This window comes from Bos indicus x Bos taurus, chromosome 26, assembly GCF_003369695.1.
Source record: "Bos indicus x Bos taurus breed Angus x Brahman F1 hybrid chromosome 26, Bos_hybrid_MaternalHap_v2.0, whole genome shotgun sequence".
In the NCBI taxonomy this organism is placed as follows: Eukaryota; Metazoa; Chordata; class Mammalia; order Artiodactyla; family Bovidae; genus Bos; species Bos indicus x Bos taurus.
The window spans coordinates 44,199,905-44,225,645 of NC_040101.1; the positions used below are offsets into that span (position 1 = coordinate 44,199,905).

The following is a 25,741-nucleotide window of genomic DNA, read 5'->3' on the forward strand; positions in this document are numbered from 1 at the left end:
AATGTCTATTTATCTACCTATCTATGAGACTTTTCAAATTACATCAACCACTTGAATAACTAATAAGCAATAAACATTTATTTTGGTATCAAATTCCAGATACAGGTGTGACTAAAGAGATAGCAATAGGACAATTTCTAAAATATTTGGAACAGTCAGGTTTGCTTCCATTTCAAATTATGCCTTTGTTTAAGAGACTGCATTATAAATTTTGCTAAAAAGTATTCAGGAGTTTTTATTTTTAAAACCCCAATCAGTTGGCAGGTTTTACTTTCTCTCTTACCGGTTCACAGCTACAGAACTGAAACAGATCCTGGTAAGTCATCTTACTCAGGGCACATTACCTTATTAAAATTAAGAATTAAATGCATTTGATTTTGTTTTTTCTTTACTGAGACCGTTTGAGCCCTATTTGATGAACAGGTACTTGCCATTAGATATTTCCAATGGCAAAGTTGAAAGAAATACCATATTCAATGTGAATATACAAAGGAGGGCAACAGGTATCCTCATCCTAGTATAAACTGAAAAAAAAAATACCATTTGTACTCTAATCTTGCTTTCTCTTGATTATTATATATAAAGGATTTTCAAGAATAATATTACCTGATTTCATTGGTCCAGGATTAAATGCCTCTGTGGAAAATGTCCATCTCAAGCAGAGGCAAAGCAATAGAAGCATTTCAATCATTTCTGATTGAGATAACAAGTGAAACACCAGAAAATAAACATAACTGATTATTGACAGATTTTCTCTTTTAATTTATTGTCAGTGAATTTTGGTGCAAACTAAAGAAAGTTTTAGAGTGAAAACACCTTTCCAGAATGTGTCTCAAGAAGTGAACTTGGGGATACGGTTTACAGAAAAGTTACCAAACTTTGCTCTGATATCAAAATTTAAGTTAATGGTAGTCCATTTAGGGGGCTCCAAAATCACTGCAGATAGTAACTGCAGCCATGAAATTAAAAGATACTTGCTCCTTGGAAAAAAACCTATGACCAATCTAGACAGCATATTAAAAGGCAGAGACATTACTTTGCCAACAAGGTCCATCTAGTCAAAGCTATGGTTTTTCCAGTAGTCATGTATGGGTGTGAGAGTTGGACTATAAAGAAAGCTGAGTGCCAAAGAATTGATACTTTTGAATTGTGGTGTTGGAGAAGACTCTTGGGAGTCCCTTGGACTGCAAGGAGATCCAACCAGTCTATCCTGAAGGAAATCGGTCCTGAATATTCATTGGAAGAAGTGATGTGGAAGCTGAAACTCCAATACTTTGGCCATCTGATATGAAGAACTGACTCATTGGAAAAGACCCTGATGCTGGGAAAGATTGAAGGCAGGAAGAGAAGGGGATGACAGGATGAAATGGTTGGATGGCATCTCTGACTCGATGGAGATGAGTCTGAGTAAGCTCTGGGAGTTGGTGATGTACAGGGAAGCCTGGCGTGCTGCAGTCCATGGGGTCGCAAAGGGTCAAACAGGACTGAGCGACTGAACTGACTGATTCCATCTAGATGGGATTCATTCTAGCGTGTGATTGTTCTTGTGAACTGTCTGGTGCCAAATCTGTCTCTGCACATATTCAGTCCTCTCCACTGGCCATCTCAATTACCCGACTCCATCATTTCCCATTACAACTACCCTCCAGTCTATCTTCAACACTTTTTTTATGCCCTTTACTCTCATTTTCTCACCACTCAACCTGGCTTTATCTGCCTTCTCTACTTATGTCCTCTTAAATGTCAGGAATGTGCTACTTATATCTTAGAATGATTTTTCTTTTCTATCCTCCTTTACTCAGCCATACTTCACTGCTCAGCCATACTTTTACACTGTTGACCACCCCCTCCTTCTTTGGAATTCTCATCCTTTGAGATCCCTGCAATTATTAGCAAATTGTTAGCACTTTTTAGAATTTCTCATTTCATTTCCTAAAATTCACCATTGTTTTATCCTCAGTTCTCTCTATGACATACATGTTGGTATACATCCAGATCTATGTCTGCTTTCAGTTCAGTTCAGTCGCTCAGTCGTGTCCGACTCTCTGTGTCCCCATGAATTGCAACACGCCAGGCCTCCCTGTCCATCACCAACTCCCGGAGTTCACTCAGACTCACATCCATCGAGTCAGTGATGCCATCCAGCCATCTCATCCTCTGTCGTCCCCTTCTCCTCCTGCCCCTAATCCCTCCCAGCATCAGAGTCTTTTCCAATGAGTCAACTCTTCGCATGAGGTGGCCAAAGTACTGGAGTTTCAGCTTTAGCATCATTCCTTCCAAAGAACACCCAGGGCTGATCTCCTTCACAGTGAACTGTTTGGATCTCCTTGCAGTCCAAGGGACTCTCAAGAGTCTTCTCCAACACAGTTCAAAAGCATCAATTCTTCGGCTCTCAGCTTTCTTCACAGTCCAACTCTCACATCCATACATGACTACTGGAAAAACCATAGCCTTGACTAGACGGACCTCTGTTGGCAAAGTAATGTCTTTGCTTTTCAATATGCTCTCTAGGTTGGTCATAACTTTCCTTCCAAGGAGTAAGTGTCTTTTAATTTCATGACTGCTTAAGACTGCTTAATTTCTTAATGAAAAGAAATCCTAAATGCTTATATTCTTATTTGAGCTCAGTATCTGACACTTTTCAACTCAATGTATATTTGTTGAATGAACGAATGAGTGAGTGAACAAATGAAGCTCCCTAATGATGTTCAGTCTTGCAATCCTTTCTGAAGTTGATCACTTTCATGACTTGTCTTCAATTGATCACTTTCATGACTTGAATTAATTTGATGGTGGATAAGGGCTTATCTACCAGGTGCTTCCCTGATGGCCCAGATGGTAAAGAATCTGCCTGCTATGCAGGAGACTCAGGTTTGATCCCTGGGTCAGGAAGATCCCCTAGAGAAGGGAGTAGCTACCACTCCAACATTCTGGCCCGGAGAATTCCATGGACAGAGAAGCCTGGTGGGCTACAGTCCATGGGGTCAGAAAGAGTCGAATGCAACTAACACTTTCACTTTGTCCCAGCCCTGGTGACTTAGATGGTAAAGAATCTGCCCACAGTGCAGGAGACCCGGGTTCGATCCCTGGGCAGGGAAGATTCCCTGGTGTAGTAAATGGCAGTCCACTCCAGTATTCTTGCCTGGAGATTTCTGTGGACAGATGAGCCTGGTGGGCTACAGTCCATGGGTCTGGCAAAGAGTCAGACATGACTGAGCAACTAACACAAACAAGAGTTTATCAACTCACTTGACTATAGATGACAGGCTGGTAATATATTATAAAGGAATAAAAATAAGGTGAGTAAAACCAGTGCAAACTAGAAACCCTTATACAATGAGGGGAGCAATTACTGAGCTCCAGCTCATTGCTGTTTTTTTGTTGTTGTTGTTTGTACTTTTTAAGGAAAAAACCATAAAAAATGGATTCTGAAAAAGATATGTGATTTTATAACTTAAAAAATAGCTCTGCTATCAAATAGAACATTTCTGCAAATGGTTTGACCTGTGAGTTGCCATTTTGTGACTTCTGTCAATCAGATATGCCTCTTTAAAGTTCGGTAACTAGATTCCAGTGAAGGAAGCCTATTAGTTTTACCCTTGTTATTTCCTTGTTTTGATTATTTTTTGACATTTTAATGTTTTGATGTTCTAGTTACTAACCTAGTTTTCCTTGTATGTCTGTGTTCTTTTTTGATCTTTTCTTTGAATTTCAATGTTTCACACAAGAAATTCTGACTTTTCACAAATCAGATTGATTTGTTTCACTTGTTTCCCTGCAAATAACTTAAAAAGTTATGTAACTTTAGGATATAAAGTCTTTTGAGCAGCTGTGTATATATCCTTTTGAGTAATACCTGTGCTTCTTTGGAAACCTTATGATTTTTATCCATGGAAGACAAATTTTATAGTTAGCGTTCTCTATGTTGGTGTAACATGGCATTTCAGATTTTCATTTACTCACAAATAAATTTTATGTGTACTAGGAATTTTTGTTTTATTTTAGTGAGGATGTTCCAAGGATCAGTATTGACAAATTGGTAATATTGAAATTAATCCTTGACCATTCTTTTAAAATTTAAGAGTGCCAAATTCTAGTATTGGGGCTTCCCAGGTGGTGCTAGTGGTGAAGAACCCGCCTGCCAATGCAGGAGACAGAAGAGATGTGGATTCAGTCCCTGCGTTGGGAAGATCCCCTGCAGGAGGGCGTGGCAACCCACTCTAGTATTCTTGCCTGGAGAAACCCATGGACAGAGAAGCCTGATGGACTGCAGTCTATGAGGTCGCAAAGAGTCAGACACGAATGAGGCAACTCAGCAGCAGCAACAGCAATATTAGATTGATTAAACACACACAGTATATAGTTGAATGACAGAGCTGAAATGTAACCTCAGTAACCCAACTCCAGAACCCTACTATTATACGGTAGTTCTCTCTCTAGAATTAACAAGCTTCATTTCTTTTTGGATGGAGAACAGTAGTCATAAATCTAGCTATCCTTAGTCGACATTATTGACATTCACTAACCAATAGAATCTCATTTCTAGAAAAATTTGGCTTACTTATTGCTTTCCCTTTTTTTTGGTCAACATAAAGTGAATTATTCAAGTGTAGCTTGGATTAAGCATTATTTTTTTGCTGTGATAATGGTTTTTCTACACCAGAGGACAAAATGTTTTACTCTTTTCAGAAGTACTTCTTTATGTACATGAAAACTAAAATTGTGTTTAGGGGAATTTACTTCAAGTATAGTCCAATAAGTCAGTCCCTCTACACTCTGACATATCATTGCTTTAGGATCTCTACCTGACTTAAAATCATGTAGAATTCACACTGGCATCAGATGATGTCAAATTCTAAGCCAAATACACACTTTTCATCTGTAGTAATGGGAAATATATAAGCCCTAGTTGAACCTGAGAGAGAAAGATTGATCGCCCACTTGCCCCATCCCTCTCATCCTGCCCCTTCCCCTAACACTTGAGTCTTGAGCACAGCATATGCTTATGAGTTCCAGCTCAAATGTCAGACTGCCTTGGTTGGGATCCACTCTGTCCTTTGAGTCCCTGAGAGGTTCTCCTTTGATCTTATGTGGAGATGATGATAATGCCTAATTTTGCGGGTTGTTGCGAGGAATAATTAAGTGGATATTTATAAAGCATTAAAGTGAGTACTTAGAATTTAGATTAGTGCTCAAAAATATTAGCTATCATCATCACCACCACCATCATCGTTACTTTTTATCATCAGCATTGCTCTTCCCAAGAATGTTGTGCTACTTCTTGACTCAAGTTTAGAACACTTGGTAGAATTGGCATAAGCATTAGATTTTGAATCATCCACTCACTGAGCAAGCCAGTTAATCTCTCTGGGTCTGAATTTGTAAACTGAGCCAGTTGAAGTAGATGGTGCCTAAGTTTCCTTAGGTCACAGCTTCTGATTCTCTTGAGATTTGGCCTCTTCAACTGGAACAGACCCTTGGCTGCCAAATGCAGCCATGGGCCACTCTGTTAAATGGTGATATTTGATAGCAGACCTCTGTCAGCAAGACTCCTCCCTCCAGGAACTATCCTAGCTATTGTTTATCATTCTGAACACCTTGGCCACATGCCAGGCCCTTCCTTGTTAATACAAAAAAGAATAAACCTTTTCTCCACATCACCTCCAGCATTTATTGTTTGTAGATTTTGTAATGATGGCCATTCTGAGGGGGACGAGGTGATACCTCATTGCAGTTTTGATTTGCATTTCTCTAATAATGAGTGATGTTGACCATCTTTTCATGTGTTTGTTGGCCATCTGTATGTATTCTTTGGAGAAATGTCTGTTTAGGTCTTCTGCCCATTTTTTTTTATTTAGTAGTTTATATTTTTGGTATTGAGATGCATGAGCTGCTTGTGTATTTGGAAATCAATCCTTTGTCTCTTGTTTCATTTGCAATTATTTTCTCCCATTCTGAGGGTTTTGTTTTATAGAGAACAAACTTGTGGACACAGTGGGGGAAGGAGCGGGTGGGACAAATTGAGAGAATAGCATGGAAACACATATGTTATCATATGTAAAATAGATAGCAAGTGGGAATTTGCTGTGTGACACAGGGAGCTCAGCCCAGTGCTCTGGGACAACCTAGAGGGGTGTGATGGGGTAGAAGATTGGGGGTGGGTTCAGGAGGTGGGGGTGGGTTCAGGAGGTAGGGGTGGGTTCAGGTGTATGGCAGAAGCCAATACAATATTGTAAAGTAATTTTCCTACAATTAAATTTTTTAAAAATGAATAAACCAAGCCAGTTTAACAGACATTAGTATTAGAAGTTATCTAACATTTCTTAATCTGCTTTTTAAAAAATTAATAAAATAATAATACAAATTATAACAAATTTTGGACACAACATTTTAATATTTTGCAGTGTCTGAATCTGATTATTATTTATTTATTTGGAAATGAAATACTAAATATACCATTCAAGCCTCTTTTGTATCTTCTCCCAGTACTGTCCTTCCCTGATCCTATCCCTGTACCATGAAGATAGAATAGAAAGAATTTAGATTTTTCAGTTGCAAGGTTTGGGTTTCTGTTTCTCTCAAGGAAAACCTTTTTTGAGGCTTACCTGTAACAACACACAGAGTTGTATCTAAAACTTGTGTTTTGTGTGAAGAAATATTCCAGGACTTTATAGGGCTCCAGCTCAGCTGCAGTCTTGATTGGGTCATAGCAGGACTCCTTCCCCTGCCCCTCATGAGCTCTTCTGCCAAAGTTCCAGCTCATTTCTCTAACCAGAGGATTCTTCTCTCGATTTCCTGCACCCGAGACTTTTAGGGTTTTCCTTTTCTTTACTTCTTTGTCTTTTGTGTGGTAAGGATTATGATTAACATGTGAAAATTTAGTGAAAATTACTTTTTGAAGATTATAATGGATTATCTATGAAAAATGTAATGGAATGTCTAGTGGGTTTTTTTCCTGTTGTCCTGGATTTGTGGCTAAATGGTCCAAAGCTAAAAAACTATCAGTACTTAGGGCCAGCTGCATTCAGCACAACTGATTGGGAGGAGCCAGAATTGCTTTCTTAGTACCACTCCTTCATCCATAAGATGAAACAAGGAGGGATATCTGAGTTTGGCTTGCTGGGAAGAGCAGTGGCCTCAAAGGAACTAGTTCCCTCAGTTCTCTGGTCTCAGCTTTCTTCATTGTTGAGGATTTACAGATTAAACAGGAAATTAGAGAGCATGCTCAATGATACTGTGGGAGAATCCCAAAGTGTCATATCATTCTTGTTATATCTCCATCCCCAAGCTTTTTCCTGAACTCTGAACCCACAATAGACTTGGAATTAGACATGTCTATGGGCACATCTACTTAGACATCTCTTATTTACTTTAGATGCTCAATCCAGTTCAGTCGCTCAGTCGTGTCTGCCTCTTTGCAACCCCATGAACCGCAGCTGGCCAGGCCTCCCTGTCCATCACCAACTCCCAGAGTCCACCCAAACCCATGTCCATCGAGTTGGTGATGCCATCCAGCCATCTCATCCTCTATTGTCCCCTTCTCCTCCTGCCCCCAATCCCTCCCAGCATCAGAGTCTTTTCCAATGAGTCAACTCTTCGCATGAGGTGGCCAAAGTACTGGAGTTTCAGCTTCAACATCAGTCCTTCCAATGAACACCCAGGACTGATCTCCTTTAGGATGGACTGGTTGGATCTCCTTGCAGTCCAAGGGACTCTCAAGAGTCTTCTCCAACACCACAGTTCAAAAGCATCAATTCTTTTGGCACTGAGACAAAACTGAATTCATTTTCTCTCTACCACCATCCAAGTCTCTTCCTTTCAAGTGATTCTATTCCAATAAGTGTTTCTCAAACCAAACATTTGGAAACTATTTCTGACTCTCTTCTTTCCTAAATATCCTAATCATGGACAACTAATCCTATTGATTCTACCTTCTAAATAATTCTCAACATCACCTTTGTCTTGCCATTCTCACTGCCACTCTTCTGATTAGTTCTGATTAAAGCTCTGTCACCTGGGTTACTGTAGGTCCTTCTAATTGGTCATTGTGTCCAGTCTTGCTCACCTCTCATCCATTCCATACTCTATGATAATTTCTCAGTATTGGTTTCTAGGGTGGCCATGATAATTATCACAAATTCAGTATCTTAAGACAAAATATGTTATTTTTTAAAAGAATTCTGGAGATTCAAATCAGCATCACCATGGACTTACGTCCTTTGAAAGCTCTCAAGAAGAATCTCTGCTAGCTTCTGGAGGCTGCCAGCAATCCTTTAGGGCTTCCCTGGTAGCTCAACTGGTAAAGAATCCACCTGCAATGCAGAAGACCCTGGTTCGATTCCTGGGTCAAGAAGATCCCCTGGAGAAGGGATAGGCTACCCACTCTGGTATTCTTGGGCTTCCCTGATGGCTCAAATGGTAAAAGATCCGCCTACAATGCGGGAGACCTGGGTTTGATCTCTGGGTTGGGAAGATCCCCTGGAAAAGGGAACAGCTACCCACTCCAGTATTCTTGCCTGGAGAATTCCATGGACAGAGGAGCCTGGCAGGCTATAGTCCATGGGGTTGCAAGGAGTCAGACACAACAGAGTGACCTGTTGTTCTCTAGGCACTTAGAGTCGTGATGTGAACATCTTCTCTCATATCTTAACATAAATATGTCCAGGATACAATACTTTATTGAACTTCAATGTCAAGGAACCCATCAGAAGATTTATGGTAATCATATCTTGGTTTTAAAGAAGCTTTATTACATACAAAATATAATTACACACCTGATTTCCTGCCTCCCCCCACCTCCACATATACACAACTCCCTCCTCACATACACATCTTAAATTACAGATAGTAGTATGGGAACACCTTTGGCCTAGTCTATGCGCACACACACACACACACACACACACACACACACACACACACAAATGGATTTAATTGCATCAACACAATTTGAACACATGCTGTCTGGACTTTTCCAAAGAATAGCTTCACCTGGAATATAAAATTAGTGCTAGAAAACAGTTTTGTTGTTTAAATTTACTTGATAATCTTGTAAATGCTTTAGTGTGCACTGTGGATACAAATATATCATTAGTCGTTGATTTAGATTTTATAATTATCAGTAACTGATCAGTAACCCAAGATTTTTGTGTATGATTGGGGAAACATCATAGAGTTTTAGTACTTTTCCATAAAATGTTTTCTTTATCCCTGTTGTCTTAAATATAAGGTCATTTCAGTGGTGGAAATTGAGCTCTTACAAAACAATTCGTCCCTCATTGTTATTCTCCAACAGGTCATTCAGACAGATAATTTCCTTCAGGTGCCATTAGATAAGAAAGTATAATATAAACTTGAAAATCTCTTCAAAAACAGATATTAAATATTTCATTTGAAGCTAATTTCCTTGTTAATGAACTCAGCTAGTATTTTGTGTCTGTCATTTTTATTCTTCTGAGTCTAAATGATTGCTTCTTAATTTTTCCTTCATACAGTGTAGAAGAAAAATGACTTGTTATCAATCATACTTTAGACAGGCAACAATGATTTTAATTAGTTAGATTCATTGTCATTACACTAATCTCTTATTATGACTGAAAATTTGTTTTAAAACCCTCTGAATATTCTTGCCAAAAATTATCTTGAATGTAACATATAGTAATGTATTTTGATTGAGACTGTATCGACATGAAACAAGCCTTTCCAGACATATTAGCTTCACATTGTTCTCATTCCTCATTCATACAAAGAAATGGGAGTGGGATATCATTCAGAAACTGTGCTATGTGATAACTGTCTCCCCCAACGTTCCAGGCATTAGGCAAGTACAATAAACGTTTTCAGGACATTTCAAGTAATATTTAAGGGGCTTCGGGTTCACCACTTCTTCCCAGGGCCCTGTTCAAGTATGTCATAAAATAATCAGATAGGTATCTATAATTTAATCACAAAATTTAATCAAATAACAAATACTCAAACATTGAAAAAATACCATTTATAATCACTTAAAATTATGAAGGAATTAGAGATAAATTTGAAAAAAGATGTGCAAAACCTATACACTGAAAACTATAAAACATTTCCAAGAGAAATGTTGAGATATACTGTATTTGCTACATCACTTTCATGCATTATGAGACTCCATATTGTTCTCTCAGATTGATCTGCATGTGTGCATGCTAAGTCGCTTCATTCATGTCTGACTCTTTGCGACTCTGGAGACTGTAGCCTGCCAGGCTCCTCTATCCATGGTATTCTCCAGGCAAGACTACTGGAGTGGGTTGCTGTGTTTTCCTCCAGGAGATCTTCCCAACCCAGGCATCAAACCTGTGTCTCTTATACCTCCTGTATTGGCAGGTGGGTTCTTTACCACTAGGACCACCTGGGAAGCCCCCCGACTATGTGAAGAAATCTCAAATCTCAATAATTAGAGATTATTATTATATATTAATACTATTATTTATATATATATTAATAATATATATTATTTAAAAAAGCCTATTTTTTAAATAGGCAAATGACTTAGACAGACATTTCATCAATAAAGGGAAACTGACCACAAATAAGCACATGAAAATTTGTTCCCCGTGATTTGTCACTAGGGTAATGCAAGTTAAAACCACAGTGTTCTTTGGAATATCTAAAATTTAGATGTTGGAGAGGATGTGGAACAAATAGAAATTTCATATACTACTTGGAGGGTAGTGATGAAAATGAAACAATTAGTTCTGAAGACAGTCTGGCAGCTTCTTAAAAAGTTTAACTGCCACATCATTCATCTATTCTACTCCTAGGTATTTATATGAAACCTAAAAGCTTATATCTATACATAGACTAGTCCACATATGCTCATGACAGCTTTATTTGTGATATCTTCAAACTCAAAACAACCCAAATGTGTGTCAACAGATGAATGGATAAATAAATCATGTACTTTGAGCAACAAAACAGTGAAGTATTGACACTCAACATTCAACAACACACAGGGATATCAAAGTAATTATGATGAGTGAAATAAGCCAGATAAAAAGAGTAAATACTGTTTCCTTCCACTGATATAAAATCTAGAAAGTGCCAACTAATCTATAGTGACAGAGAGCAGATCAGTGGTAACCTAAGGATGGGGAAAGACCCCTTCTTTCTCCAAGAGGAAATTGGTGTTTACAGACTCATGAGTTAATTCCCTACTTCACCCTTTTTCTGAACAAAAATGTCATTGACAATATGGATCGATACATCTAGGTAAATAAGTTCAATACTAATTAAAGAAATAATACACAAAATAAACATGTTTATTACATGTTTATTATTGTACTGCCTAAAGTAATCTGAAGTAGCAGTGATCCCCACGTTCCACATGAGGAAATACAAGATAAACTATTAAGAAGTTAAACCAGTATGCCTATATGCAACTACAGTACATTATGCTGTAAGATTTTTTCTTTTTTTCTATTTTTTTTAATTGAAGGATAATTGCTTCACAATATTGGTTTGATTTCTGCTATACATCAGGATGAATTAGCCATAAATGTACATATGTCTCCTCCCTCTTAAACCTCCCTCCCACTTCCCACCCTTTCCCACCCCCTCTAGGTTGTTCCAGAGCCCCAGTTTGAGTTCCCAGAATCATACCCACTGTAATATTTTTAACTTAAACAGCCTGCACTTTAAGAGTGTCATGCTCTACTGACTGAGCTAGCTAGGCAGGTACATGCACTTTAATTTAACTCTTAAATTTGTCTAGTCACTCTTAGCAAAAGTGTATTGTAATATTGTTTGATGCTGAGGTGTTTCAAGGTAAATAAGACTGATTTACTGCCCTCCAAGACACTGTGCAAAATACTCTTACATATGTTGTATATTTCATACTTACATCAGTCATTATTGGCCCCATTCTATATGTGGAAAAACTGAGACTTGGTGAGGTTTAAGTTACTCGCACAAACAGCTAGTCAGCCAGAAGCTGGGGTTCAAACTGAAGTGCTTTGCCTTTTCAGTAAACTCTACTTCAGTTACATGCAACAGTGACCACTCAGACAAAACGGACATCCTAAGGAGTTCTCAGTGCTTGGGAAATTCATTTTATCATTGTCTCCTTTTCCTACCCAATTTAGGTGTAACGTAACGATAGTGCCTGGGAGAAAGGTATATTGCTGCCTTTTTTCCCTCTTTTCTCATTGCTCATACTCTTCTGAGATATACAACACATGTGTCCTCTACCAGTCCCCTATCATTTAGATGATAGAGGCTCACTTAGCATAACAATACTTGTGGTCTCCTCTTGGCTGAACGCTCGAGTTTTCCATTGTTAACTGAAGTGATTTAGAGCAGATGGACCTGTCACCCTCTTTTCCCTCTAAGTGGATACAGAAGCTTTTCTAAACTATCCCACAGCCCAAATGTGTGGGTATTGAGTTTGTCCTGTAAGGTGTAGTGGCTGCCCTTCTGTTTTCTAGAATATTCCTGAGTGTTTGAGTTAGGGATGCTGTCAGCATCAGCGGATGACAGTTGCCTGCTACGCAGATGACTGACTGCCTCTCTCACTGTCTACTTAGCAACATCTTTGCTGCAAATCTGCTCCCCATATGGGGAGACATGTTGGTTTGTAAGGAACATTTTCCACAAACATTCCTTAAGAAGAATACAGGTTTTCTACCACCCCCATCCATATGTACTTTGTTCCCTTTAGGAACATGGATTTGCCATCCTGGAGAAATAGATTTTTTTTTTTTTTTTTTTTTACTTCAAGACTTTTGAATTGGTGTTACTAAACACAAATAGTTGAGAATGAGAGAAAAGTAAAACGTGCCTGATGTTAACTTTTAAATTTGAGAATTTAAAAATTATGAAATTTTAATATAATATATTTTTCACAATATATGGGGGTAAATAAAAGATATGTTTATTTTTAAACCTACCCCAGAATAGTCAGAACTTGAAGTCATAGAAAATAACTGGTTTTAGAACCTTTGCCCTTTGCTACTATAAGCAATTAATACTTTGTATTTGTCAACTTCTTATATCCACAATCCATATACTAACTCTGTGGTAACATATGCTCTCTGTTGCTACATACACCTAATGCTCTGAGGATAAGCCAGCTGTCTATTGTAAGACTACAATAGACCATATTTATTTTTATTAATTTCCACTTTAACTGGTATTTTTATTCAAAGGAAAATGAGATACATTATTCTGTCACCAGCCACAACCAATTTCATTAATTTTCCATTTGCTAAAGTAGAGTGAGTCATTAAGAAATGGAATATAAGTCTGACAATTTCTCCTTCTAGCAATGTCTAAATATCCTTGAAAGAGCTGCTTGGCCAAATGATTTTATTTAAAGTAGCAAGACTTTCTGTTTGTGGAAAGGGGAAATAATTTTGAGTGACTGATGAGATATTTTATATTTGCAGTTTTTATAATTCAAGATTCAGAGGGTGGATCATGGATCTCTGTGTCTCCGCTAAGAATAGAGCTGACTCTACTCATAGGCAAATCTATGACAAAATAGTCTTGACTAACATTTTTCTTTCTCTCTCTCAAATGTATTCTTTTTCCTTCAAACCAGGTTCTGTGTTCAGAATACCTTCATTTCCCTAGTCATCTAGGTTTGAAAGTTAAGGACAAGCTCTGTGACCTTCACCCAACCTCTTGACATAGTTTTTCCTCCATATTTTGATACCAAATTTTATGGATTCTTCTTCCACAGTATTTCTCACACTTGTTCCTTTCTCTCTTGCAGAGTCTCTGTTTCCTACAGCTGTCTGGCTCTCTCAAACACAAGCTGCACTGTTTTTTCAGAGCCAGACATTCTGGGGGCCTGTCTTCCCATTGTGGAACCCCTTGCCCTGGAAGACCAGTGTGGGGTTTGGACCCCTTGTTCCTTGGAGAGGACCTCCACAATTGTGATAGCTTTCCCATTTGTGCATCACCATCCCAGTGTATCCTGCCTGTATTGCATCTCCACCCTTCCTACCCATCTTGTTGTGATTCCTACTTGATGTCTTTAGCTGTGGGAAATCCTTTCTGCTGGCCTTCAGGTCATTCTCATAGATAGTTGCTTTGTAAGTGGTTGTAATTTTGATGTATCTGTGGGAGGACGAGAGTTCAGTGTTTTCTGCTCTTCCCTCTCAGTCACCTCTTCTCGGGTGTTTATCGTTTTTAAGTCAGGTGGTCAGCATGGTCCTCAGTGTGAAAGTGATACTTAAGCAAAGATGCTAAGTGGATAAGGGAATGAGTAACTAAGGTATCTGAGGGAAGGATGACTCACATACTGTTAACGGGGTCTCACCAAATCTGCCTGATATTATTGATGAACCAACCCCGTCATACTTTGGCCACCTGATGCGATGAGCTGACTCCTTGGAAAAGACCCTGATGCTGGGAAAGATTGAGGGCAGGAGGAGAAGGGGACGACAGAGGATGAGATGGTTGGATGGCATCACCGACTCAATGGACATGGGTTTGGGTGGACTCCAGGAGTTGGTGATGGACAGGGAGGCCTGGCGTGCTGTGGTTCATGGGGTCTCAAAGAGGCGGACACGACTGAGCGACTGAACTGAACTGAACTGAACCCCTTCATGTCCTTTCTCACGTCTAAGCCTTGGCAGGAGTTGCCATTCTCCCTAGGAAACCCTTTCATGTCTGTTACCATGCTTATGTTGTTTAATCACAAAGTTGTATCCAACTTCTTTGCAGTCCTTTGCAGCTCTATGGACGGTAGCCCATCAGTCTCCTCTGTCCATGGGATTTCCCTTGCAGGAATCCTGGAGTGGGCCCCTGTTTCCTTCTCCAGAGGATCTTCCCAACCCAGGGATGGAACCCAGTCTCCTGCATTGGCAGGTGGGTTCTTTCCTATGGAGCCAGAAGAGAAGCCCACACCATGCTTATAAAATTTTTAACAACCAGCTCTCTGAGGGGAAAATGAGTACTGGTGATTACTGATAACTGTGGTATACATACTCCCACCATGACCAAGTTACCAGTGGGATGGGCCCAGAATATGCAGCTGGGTAGAGATATGTGAGGAGAAGGCAATGGCACCCCACTCCAGTACTCTTGCCTGGAAAATCCTATGTGTGGAGGAGCCTGGTAGGCTGCAGTCCATGGGGTCGCTAAGAGTCAGACACGACTGAGCGACTTCACTTTCACTTTTCACTTTCATGCATTGGAAAAGGAAATGGCAACCCACTCCAGTGTTCTTGCCTGGAGAATCCCAGGGACGGGGGAGCCTGGTGGGCTGCCGTCTATGGGGTCGCATAGAGTCAGACACGACTGACGCGACTTAGCAGTAGCAGAGATATGTGAAGTCAGCTCTCACAGTTGGTATGAGGCACCTCCATCATAGCACTCCATTTGATTCATCTCTTCTCACTAGGTGTAACTTATTTAAATTTCCCTCTGCCTTTTAATTGTCATCCCTTGATGGGTTTGATATCCTTTTTCTGCCCTCCAAAGGCACACTACATTCTTCCCTCTATTGTAGCATTTTTATTTTCTGTCTATACATACATCCAAAAGACTTAGGACTTGTGGGCAAGTATCATTTTTTTTTTTCTTTTTTTAGTTTTATTTTATTTTTAAACTTTACAATATTGTATTAGTTTTGCCAAACATCAAAATGAATCCGCCACAGGTATACCCGTGCTCCCCATCCTGAACCCTCCTCCCTCCTCCCCCGCAATACGCTCCCTCTGGGTTGTCCCAGTGCACCAGCCCCAAGCATCCAGTATCGTGCATCGAACCTGGACTGGCGACTCGTTTCATACATGATATTATACATGTTTCAATGCCATTCTCCCAAATCTCCCCACCCTCTCCCTCTCCTTCTCCCACAGAGTCCATAAGACTGATCTATACATCAGTGTCTCTTTTGCTGTCTCGTACACATGGTTATTGTTACCATCTTTCTAAATTCCATATATATGTGTTAGTATACTGTATTGGTGTTTTTCTTTCTGGCTTACTTCACTCTGTATAATAGGTTCCAGTTTCATCCACTTCATTAGAACTGATTCAACCTAGATGCCCATCAGCAGATGAATGGATAAGAAAGCTGTGGTACATATACACAATGGAGTATTACTCAGCCATTAAAAAGCAATTATCATTTTTACGGTGATATTTAGATTGTATGCTAAGTCAGTTGTGTCTGACTCTTTGCGACGCTCTGGACTGTAGCCCACTAGGCTCCCCTGTTCCTGGGATTCTCCAGGCAAGAATACTGGAGTGGGTTGCCATTTCCTCCTCCACAGGATCTTCCCAATTCAGGGATCAAACCTGTGTCTCTTACATCTCCTGCATAGGCAGGTAGGCTCTTTACCACCAGCGCCCCCTGGGAAGCCTAATACTTAGAGTAGTCTCTCACACAGCAGTAACATATAGTATATTTTTTAACTTGCCAATTTAGTAGGTATTTTGCTTTTATATGTTCTCCTTCTAATATTGTGATTGACAAGTTAAAAAGATCCCTTATATTTTAAAGACTGCCAAGTATTTGTAGACAAAATACATGAAGTATGGATTTGATTCAGAATCATTCAGTGAGTGGGAAGGCATAGATAGGAAGAGATTTGTCATTCATTCTATTTTTTCTCTTTAGCTCCATGTAAGTTTAAAATTTTTCATATTAAACTGTGAAAAACCCTTTCTAATTTACCTAATTTGAGATTGTTTACCATAAATTTAGTTTCTGAGGTAGGTACCAAAGTTATTCTTAGCAGTCATTTCCTTCACTTGAACAGTTAATAATAAATAAAATAGTTTTATTTATTATTTATAAAATAAAATAATAAAATAGTTTTTATCTAGTAATCTTCAGTAGAATTATGTTAATGATGTAGCATTTGCTTTTTATTCTAAATGCTCATGAAATATATTGTATAGTTGACTGATTAACAGACACACACACACAAAGCAAAAATAAATAACAACAACAAAAACACATACACAAAGTGTCATGTGATCCAGAAAATTTAGAGCAGGTCTAGGGCATAATATTCTATGAAATTCATTTTTGGCTTACATAATGTTTGAGAGGTATTCTTTCATATTTGCCTGTTTAAAACCTTGTACTTAAAAAATGATTAGTCAGGAAATTGTTCATGTAACATTTCCACTTTGAGTTATTTTGCAGAAGTGTTTCTCTGACAGACTTAAGGGTAAAATTTATAAGGGGTAATATAGGACAAAATCTATTTTTTCAGTTGCTGCGCATACCTACTCAGGGTGTTTTGCCCAAAGAGCTCTAGCATGGATGTGAAATTGCCTGGGAAATTAGATGTAGAATTATTTTGTGTTAAACCTGAGTGAAAAGAATATGTTCCAGTCTAGTAATACTAGTAAATATTGCTACAAGTATAAAGAAGCAAAACATGTCTCCAGGGACTGGAAGCTCAGTGGGCACTAAAACGGAGTTCTTTTGTTGCTTACTGTCTTCTATCTGAGCTGAATTTTAAATACCTAGTTTACATTTCAAATTAATGTTTGGGGAAATACATAATAAGGAAATCCCACTTGATGTTTGTGGACTCTAAAGAACCTTGTCCAAGGAATATAGACAGGACTTTGTTCAGGGAATTAATATAAGGGATATGACTTATTTTAATATTATTTATGACTTATTTAATATTATTTTATACCTAAAGTAGCCAACTTTAGGAGAAGTTCATTAGAAAATGATTAATAGTACATTTAAAGTGCTTGGTAAGCTTTGATTTTTAAAAAGGAGCAGTAGAGCTTCCTTTACTACTTGAATATTTGATAAAATGTATTTCATTTACAAAATATAATGAAACTAGTATCTACTCAACTAAGACGCTTTCAGGACAAATGAAATGAAAAATTTTGCAGCTCCAAATTTTATGGCCTCCATTCACTCACTTACAATAATGAGACCTGATGCTACTCAAAAAGTAAAGTTTGAAATATCTACTGCCTTCAGAGATACTGCTGTGATTTTTAAAAGAAACTTTATTTTGAAATCATTCCAAATTTACTGAGAAGCTGCAAGATTAACACAGAATGTTCCCAGCTGATTCATTCTGCTGTACAGTAAAGCGAACACAGCATTGAAAAGCAGGTATGCTGCTGCTGCTGCTGGAAGTCACGTCAGTCGTGTCCGACTCTGTGCGACCCCATAGACAGCTATACTCCAATAAAAATTAAATAACACAAATGAACCCGTTTTTAGCATTTTTCTGTATTTTTATCATCTTCTCCAATATATGATATGAATGTGTATTAAGTAATTTATTCTGAATTATTTGAGAATAAATTCAATACATCATGCCCATTTCCTGAATGTCTTTGTCTGTTTCCCAAGAACAAGAATAGTCTCATGTAATCACTATGTCATCGAAATTCAAGACATTTAACATTGATATTTTATCTGATCTATAGCTCTTATTTCAAGTTTGCAAGTTGTCCCAATCATACTGTTTATAGAACCTTTCCCTCCAGTTCAGAATCTAATCCAAGATCACATATTGTCTTGCCTCTTTGGGTTCCTTTAAACTGAAATGTGCTCTTTAGTTTCCCATTATCTTTTATGGCACATACGTCTTTTGAGGACTACAGGCCAATTGTCTTAGAGAGTATTACTCAGTTTGGGTTTATGTAATATTTCTTCATGGCTACGTTCAAGTGATGTATCTCTGGACAGAATATTATATAAGTGATGTTGTATCCTTCCTTTGTTACCTGAGCCTCAGAAGCTCTAGAAACTTGAGCCTACCTAAATAATATATTTTGAGGTATGCTTGACATACAATATATTAGTTTCCATACACAATATGGAGATTCAGCACTTGTATATGTTGCAGAATGATCCATCTGTCACCGTACAAAGTTAGTACAGTGTTATTGACCGTATTTCCCATGCTGTACCCCATGGACTATTTATTTTATAACTAGGTATTTGTACTTATTGATCTCCTTTTTCAACTTTACACCCTGACCTCCAACCTTTCTTCCCTGTGGTAACCACTAATCTTTCTTCTGTATCTATGAGTTGAAGTTTTGTGTCTCAGATTCCACATATAAATCATCAGTGTTTGCCCTTCTTTATATGATTATAGCATAATACACTCAAGGTCCACCATGCTGTTGCAAGTCATAAGATGTTTTTTATGACTAAAATGACCTGTTGTGTGTGTGTGTGTGTGTGTGTGACATGTTCTTTATCCATTCATCTGTTGATGGAAACTTAAGCTGTTTCCATATCTTCTTGGCTATTGTACACAATGCTACAATGAACATTACATATATATTTTTAAACTAGTGATTTCATGTTCTTTGGGTAAGTACCCACTAGTAGAATTGGTGGGTTGTGTGGTATATCTACAGTTTAAAAATATTTTATTGAAGTATAATTGATTTACGATGTTGTGTTTGATTTCTGCTGTACAGTAAAGTGACTCATATATGTGTGTATATACATGTGTGTGTGTGTCTTTACATATTCTTTTCCATTATGGTTTATTACAGGATACTGAATATAGTAGGACCTTTTGTTTATCCATCCTCTATGTAATAGTTTGCATCTGCTAATCCCACACTCCCCATCCTTCTCTCTCCCTCTGACCTTCCACCTTGGCAACCACAGGTCTGTTTTATATATTTGTGTTTGTTTTTTAGATGTGTTAATTTCTTTTCCACATTAGAGTGACATCCTATGGAATTTGTTTTTCTCTTTCAGACTTCGCTTAGTGTAATAATATCTAGGTCCGTCTTTATTGCCGCAGATGACACTATTTCATTCTTTTTAATGGCTGAGTAATATTCGTGTGTGTGTGTGTGTGTGTGTGTGTGCACCACGTCTTCTGATCCATTCATCATTGATGGATATGTAGGTTGTTTCTGTGTCTTAGCCACTGTAAACAGTTCTGCGATGAACATAGGGTACATGTGTCCTTTTGAAGTATAGTTTCATCCGGGTATAAATCCTAGGAATGGTTTTCTGGATCATATGGCAACTCTATTTTTAGTTTTTTTGAGGAACATCTATACTGTTTTCCATAGTGGCTGCACAGATTTACATTCCCACCAACAGTGTATGGGGGTTCCCTTTTCTCCACACCCTCTCCAACATTTATTATTTGTAGACTTTTCAGTGATGGCCATTCTGACTGGTGTGAGGTGGTACCTCATTGATGTTTTCATTTGCATTTCTCTAATAATTAGTAATGATGAACATCTTTTCATTTGCCTATGGGCCATTCTATATCTTCTTTGGAGAAATGGTAGATCTACTTTTAATTTTAGATTTGGGAGGAAGCCTCCATACTGTTTTCCTTAGTGGAAACCTCCTTAAATTAGGAGATAAATGGAATTATATGGAAGATCTGAGCAGTTAATTAAATAGGATAAGAATAAAATGGCACTCCCAAGTTATGATAAGTTTCTAGATAAAGTTGATAACTTGATTTTTTAAAATATATAGGCTTTACTTCAGGGGCCGGGTGGAATTCAAGAACTAGCAACAGTAGAAGAAATACAGCAATGGGTAAGCATGGGGCCCTTAGTTGTGAAAACTGCATTTCATAATTCATTGTTTTCTTGAATTATACATTATATTTTTCTTGATACACAATTTTTTTCCCTCTGAGTTGCTAGACCAACTGGTAAAACTTAGTCATGAACATGCATCAAAGTCAGACCTTTACTTTCTTTTTGTCCTGCTTCCAGATACTCATTCCAGGCTATATAAATGTGATAATAGCTTAAATGATGATGGGAATATATTTTAAAATATATGTAATGAAAGCCAGAATTTTCACTGTGAGAGAAGTAAGTTGCAAATAAGAAGTGGGGAGAAAAACTATAATTACCTTATAGTGCTAGATTAGAATCAGAGATATCAGTATGAATGCAGGTAGGTAGATTCATACATATATATACATACATACATACATATTCATATAACATGCATACATGAGTTGGAATACATGCACATATTTTCTATTTCTGTTTGCTGAGAAGCGTAGAAGCAATGATATTCCAGTAGTGACAAGCATATTTATTGCCTCAATCTTGGTTTCTTAATGTCATTCTCCAATAAAAGACACCAGGGTTCCTTGAAAGAATGACTGACTTTACAGTGGGGTAGAGAAAATACAAAATGACCTGGAACCCCAAAGTTAGGAAACACTATGAATGAATGAATCACAAGGATCGTGAATCCTTACAGAATAATTCTAAGTAATAATGTAGAAAAATGAGGGATATATCATAATTAGACTATCACAATTAATTATTGCAGGTAGGATCCACTGAAAATGATTAAAATCATTGAGTGAAACTCTAAGGTGAAGTAGGATATTTGTATAGCCTCAAATTATCTCCCTCATTATACTTATTAATTGAAGGAGTAATTAACATTAACATATGTTTATACAAACCTTTTGGCAAGCAAATGTAATCTGATTGCCATGGACAACCATTACCTGCAATGCCTTTTTCATACCAGGCTATTAAGGCAGCTTACTGGTTTTAGTTGGCTCATATAGGGACATAAGAAATAGTAAGTTGTTGATAATTAAACCAGTTTATTTTCATCTTCTAGTGAAAAATTTAAAAGTAAATAGCAATCTGTAAAAATGACAAAGCAGAGAGGAAGCTTTTAACTGCTATTTGTTACTCCATCCTTGAAATATCTGTTCTTTTTAAAATTGATTTATAACAAATTACCACAAATTTGGGGGGTTAAAAACAGCACTTTCTTATTGTCTCCCAGTTCTGTAGCTCAGAATTCTTAGGGAACTCAGCTGGGTTCTCTCCTCAGGGTCTCCCAAGGCTGCAATCATATCTCTAGGGAAGAATTTGCTTTAAAGTCTTTCGGGTTTTAGATGGACTTCAGTGCTTGAAGTTGTAAAACTTAGGGAGCTGTTTGTCAAATGGCCCTTCCCATGTTTAAGCCAGCAAAGGCACCTATTTTCTTGGTTAGCATCTTCATCTCTTCCTCTTCTGCCACCAGTCGGATAAGACTCTTGGCTTTTTCAAAGGATTGTGTAATTAGAGCAGGGCACACTCCATATTTTAAAACCAACTATGCCGTATGACAGCCTAATCACAGAAGGGATATTTCCTCAAATCCATTGGTACTGAGGGTGGGAGGGATTCTGGGGAGTTCATCTTTGGGGAGCCATTTTAGAAATTTTACCTAACACAATAATGTCATGTTAATCTTTAGAGTTGGGTCTCTTGTTCGGTTTTATTCCTGCCATGTAGGCAGCCAGTTTGGATGCCAATAAAATGTCCTTCCTGTATAACACGATCTTTTAGTCATTGCAAACAACGTGGCCCATCATCCTGATTTTCATCAGTAAGGTAATCAATTTCAGGTTATGTCAAATGTTTTTATTTTGCAGATTTAAATATAAGAAAAAGATATAGAAATAGATATGTTCTGCACAAGAGGACTGATTAGGGTGGTTTCATTGTCTAATCAAATTATGCATGTAAGTGGTGATATAAAAAGAGTCAAAGAGCAAACTTTAATGCACATCCATTCGATGATAATGGTCTACTTGTGTGCAACAGTCCCCAGTGTACTGTAATAATGAGTTGATCAGATATTTCCTCTTTGGTATAAGGGAAAGAGGTTGGGAAAGTGGATCTGGTTTGATGTGATTCTATTACTACTTCTGGCCAATTTTCCTCGGGTTACTAGCAGTTCCCCTTGTGATTGCAGATAAGCTTGTACTTAAGAGCTTCAGCCCTTAGGATTTTCTTGATATTCCTATTAAACTCAATTTGTTTTCTCCCTTGTTCTTCACACTCATAGGCAGGTTTATTAACTTTTTATTGTGCCTCAATTACACCTTTATAGAGGATGATTCAATTAGAGTATAACAAAGAATGCATGTTTTAGGTAAAAATATTTCATACGATGTTTTCAGATTTGTTCTAGTATGTTTGGTAGTATAGGAACAATCTGAGACATACTGAATTTAAGTAGACAAGATTTCCTGTGCTTGTTATATATGGAGTATATATTTGTTGGATGCAAAAATTTGTTTTGTATTGAAGTATAGTTGATGTACAATGTGTTAATTTCTACTGTACAGCAAGTGATTCAGCTATATATATATATATACACACACACACACATTCTTTTTAAAATTCTTTTCCATTATGTCTTATCACAGGCTATTAAATATAGTTCCCAGTGCTATATAGTAGGGCCTTGTTGTTTATCAATTCCATATATAATAGTTTGCAACTGCTAATCCCAAAGTCTGAATTCATCCTTCCCCCAGCCCTCACCCTCCTGGCAACCATAAGCCTGTGAGTCTGTTTCTGTTTCATAGATAAGTTCATTTGTATCATATTTAAGATTACATATATAAGTGATCTATGGTATTTGGCTTTGTCTTTCTGACTTCCCTTAGTATGACCAGATGTTAAAATGTAAAGGATAATAGGCTAATAGACTAAAAGTAGTTTTCTGAGTAATATTCCTCAGAAAACACAGTTTAGAAAACATAGTTCTGACATAAATTTGATTCCTTTCTCTGTAATAAGGCCGTTTCTGCAGTTCTTAGGTTATCCTTCATTTCTGAGTAAAAGTCAGGCTGCCTTAGGCACTGAGTTCTGTGGTGTTTAGAATTTGCTCAAACACTTTGTTAGTACTTTATCCATGTTGTATTCTCTCAGAGGCAATAAAAGCTTTAGAAAATGTAAATGTCCTCGTATAAAGTACATCAAATATGATTCAAATGTGAAAAAAAATCTTTCTTTTATTTAATGCCTTAAATTTTACTGGTTAGCAAAATGAGTTTTAGAATGAAGTTTCTAATATGTTTCACCATTGGAATGATTGTTAGAAACCCCAAGAATATTGAGCCAATTTGTAAGTGACACTAATTGAAAATCCAGTTTGCATGGGGAATATAATGTTCTCACTTAGATTACCTGCAACTTTAGAATTCAGAGAGAAACGCAGAAGTGTGGTCTCTGGAGTCCTGGTTTTGCATCTCAATTATTAGTGATGTGAGTGTGAATAAGTAGATGATGCTTGTTTACTCTTCTGTAAGATGGGGTGACAGTTGTCATGCCTTATGGGGTGTAAGTGTTCAAGAAGACCTTGGATAAAGAGCACTGTTAGGACTTCCTAACAATAAATACAGACTGTTAAAGAAGTGAAGATATCAAATCATTAATAGGGACTTTTTTGGAGAGTGAAAGTTTAAGTCAATCTTTAAGTCATCCTCTTAAAACTCGGGATGTTTCTGAAGTTTTTTCTTAAAGGAATTGGTCTAAATAACTGTTCTCCTTTCTCAATTGCTTTTGTTTTTGCTTTTTTCATTTGCCAGAAAAAGTAAAAGTGAAATAAGTTTGATGTGTTGTAGCTCTGTCTACTTAAGGAGCTCAGATTTTCTGGCATTAATATTTTATGTGAAAATAAGTTATTTGAAAATATACAGGTTAAAGCAAAAAAAGCTTTGCAAAAACAAATCTCAAAAATTAAATGCAACCATAAGTGCTTTATAGGAAAAGGAATTTTTATTTTATCTTTAAAATTACCTTTAATCATAGATGTTGTAAATGGATGACTAGGGCAATTATTAATTCAAAGCAAACCGTATTAATGCCTACCTTGTTCGGATAATTCTGGTGAATAATTTTTTCTTTGTTTGAATTATGCAAATAATTACTTCTGCTTATTACTTCCATTTGTTACTGTAACTGTTGCCTTAGTATAGATCATGACAAAAACAGGGCATTTTGGAGTCATCTTAAGAGATCCAACACTTAGATATCATTTTAGAAGATATTTTTAACAGCTTGAAACATAATATTTTATAGTTTTAAACTCCGAAAACTACAGACTCTTTTCCTAGAAAAATTCCCATATATAGAAAATGTTGCATACAATTGAGGGGCTCACAGACATTCCAAAACCTGCCAGTGAAAACCAGGTTAAGAACCCCTGCTGTTGCAGAAATAAACTGGCTACAAATTTCCAGCCAAATTGAAGAGATGTTACTTAACAAGCACTCTGTAATATATATTTTTTTAAAAGTTAAAAGGAAATGGGAAAACTTTCCTTCTCTAATATAGGATATATTAATGAAAGAAATGTTTTGAAAATGTTGCAAATATTCTTGTAGTTTGATTATGAATGAGAAAATAATGTTTACAATGACAACAGAGTTCTGAAAATTCACCTAGGTCTATATAAAATCAAATTCATGCAACCATTTATACTATTGCTAGTTGTAGTTATTATAACTTGTTTATTCCCCATGTGCCAGTAATATTGCTATTACATTTTCCTCATCGGCTGATGTTCTAATTTTTCCTATTTTAAAAAATTAATTACTATATATGAATTCATACACCAGGTATTACAAGTGCCCTCCTCTCTCTCTCTCTCTCTCAAACACACACACACTCACACACAGAAACACAACTCTCATTTTCATAAGCCCAGTATTATTCCATTTTATTTTCTGTCTGTCACCACTGCTTAGATATTTGAGCACAAAACCCAAAGCAAACCCCACATGTTCACTGCATTTGAATTGTTGTATATTCTTTGATTATATTTTATGCCATTATATTCTTTGGTTATATTTTTCCCATTATCTAAAACTGCTGATTTTTGACCACTTGATTCTACTGGCATTCTTTCCCTGTCTTTAACATGGTCTGGCAGGCCCTAGACTATCTGTACCCACCATCCTCAGCCTTTTGTCCTATTCCCCTCCTCTGTAGCCAAACTGGCCTCCTTTGC

At 37.4% G+C, this 25,741-nt stretch overlaps 1 protein-coding gene across 3 annotated transcripts in view; it reads left to right on the forward strand.

The window, feature by feature from the left end:
* PRKG1 (protein kinase cGMP-dependent 1) overlaps window positions 1–25,741 on the forward strand; it is a 1,417,535-nt gene that overhangs the window by 1,178,608 nt on the left and 213,186 nt on the right. The window lies entirely within an intron of this gene.